Source organism: Equus przewalskii, chromosome X (genome assembly GCF_037783145.1).
Source record: "Equus przewalskii isolate Varuska chromosome X, EquPr2, whole genome shotgun sequence".
Taxonomy (NCBI): Eukaryota; Metazoa; Chordata; class Mammalia; order Perissodactyla; family Equidae; genus Equus; species Equus przewalskii.
This window is the reverse complement of record NC_091863.1, coordinates 11,314,915-11,317,216: the sequence shown is the minus strand read 5'-3', so window position 1 is coordinate 11,317,216 and position 2,302 is coordinate 11,314,915.

Below are 2,302 nucleotides of genomic sequence, written 5' to 3'. Positions count from 1 at the left end.
AGAAATGGGCTGAGTTCTTTGTTCTTTCATGTGATTTTATTTAAGACTGATTAATGGGAACACTGGGAATTGAACTTATATGATAAATGGTAAAAAATCAAAGTAGTTCTGTAACTAAATTTGTTTGCCTATAAAAGGAGAGCTATATCACTCAGATGTGAATTCGGTGCATCTCTCTGAACAGAAATTAAAAGGGTAAGATACAGGGCGAAAGTAAGGAAGGACACCAAATAAGGCAAGTCATGAGCACAGTTCTCTGGTTAGCACAGGAGGCAGACTCATTGCGATAGGTTGTCTTTAAGTTTTGTGTCGCTGATGCCAGGAAGCTGGTCTCCAACAAGTTTGGGATGGGTTGCTTAAGATTCCAGTGGACTCAGGGTCAGTCGGTGGATGTGCTCACAGGCTCATGCTCAATGCCTAATAAATTTTTCCACTAATACGTGTCATCTTACCTCTGTTGAGGCCATAAGATTGGATCACATCTTAGTAGCTGAATAAGCATTTGTGCCTAGATAGCATGTCATTGTCCCTCTTGATCATTCTACAAAGAGATGAATTTGGCATGTGAAATGAGGACTGGTTAGGTGGCCACTATAGTGGAGTAAAGAATTCTTTTTCTGGAACCTAGGGTCAGGATGATACATGAAGCCCCATGAACTCCTAGGGGTGGGTGGTAATCTGCCATGTAGAGGCAGTGAACAATGCTGAGAACTCCCCTCCTGAGGGGGACCCTAAAGATGGGTCTTCATTTGGGTACTGCTATCCAACTATCCTATTTTTTACTTCCTTTCGATAATCACTAACTTTATAAGAAAGCCTTGTGAAAAGGCATAGCCTTGTTTGTGATACGTTGATGAGAGATATGGAAGAGCGTCTATCTCTCACTTGTGATGAAGATAGCAATGGGATAATAGTGTTCCCTTGTGAAAAGTTAGAGTGAAGAAGTAGCAGCTGTCACCTGGCAAGGGTAGCAGTGCCCCCTCTGTGGAGCTGGGATTGAGCTCACAAATACCCTGTAACAGAGGAGGCAGCAGGTTGGCCATTTAGCAGGGCTGCCGGAGTGGAATATACTCCCAAACATGTGTGGGGTCCTCCCTGGAACCTCTGATAAGACTGTTGGAGGACCCTTGGCAATAAAGATACATAGGTGCATGATCCCAATAATTCCATATCAGGGAGGGGGGTACGTGTGCATGTGTCTGTGCATAGACCATGAGAGACAAAGTGGAGGGGAAATCGAGAGCATGCAATTTGGAAGGATGTTTAAATGTTCCAAATAATTCACTGTGGTGTGACTTCAACTGATTCTTAATTTCTTCTTTGTGATTTCTGATTCTTTGACTTTTCTTTTTAAATAATGAGAATATGTCATTAAAATATTTTTTACATGGGCTGAAAAAGGAACCATAATCCAGGCTACTTGATTTATAGCAGCACTTAGCAGGAATTGCATTTGCTATTTCACTGTCTAATTTTGAAATAGATTTTACCTTTGGAAAATATTCCTCACAATGTGGAAAGACCAGTGGCTCTTTTATGAGACAGAGGTTCAGATTTTCTCTTTACTAGTCAACAGCTACGTGACCTCAGATGAGTTTCTTTACTTCTTGAAACTATTTCTTTATCAGTGAAACAGAAAGGTAATTCCTACCCTATGGAGTAGCAGTAAGGTATAATTGAACTGTGTGCACATACTATGAATTATTTTGAAAATTTAAGGTTTATTAGTGTTATTATTATTCTTGTACTGGAATTATGATGATGTCAAGTTTCAGGGAAATAATTTGCTTTCCCAATTGGATATCTGGCTGCTAAAAATGATGAAAAGGCTTAATACAGGCTGTCAAAAGAAAGCAAATAAAACTTAGGTCAAAAAAAGAGGAATTGGATTTGTGAACTGGAATTTAATATGTAATGCATGAAAGGCCTTACAGAGATGACTTAGAGCACTCAATAAAGGCCTGTTGGTTGGTTGATTTGATTTAGAACAGCAAAATCCATGAAAATGAACACTGACCCATCTACCCAGGAAGGGCCTTGCAAATCAAATAGCTTTTGGTCAACAGGCCTGATGACAATATGAGGAATTTAATTTATTCCACATCTATTTTCATGTATTGGATTGGAATATTGTGGCTTTTTGTGGGAATCTGTGGCAGAAATTGAGTGTTTCAGCTGCAAGTTGAAAGTACGAGTCAGTTTAGTGAGCAAAGAAATATAAGTTGTATCACTGCTTAGGAATATGTTGTGTGGCATAAATAGTGTATATTGGTGAGGTGTTAATGAAATACTGTGAGCCAAA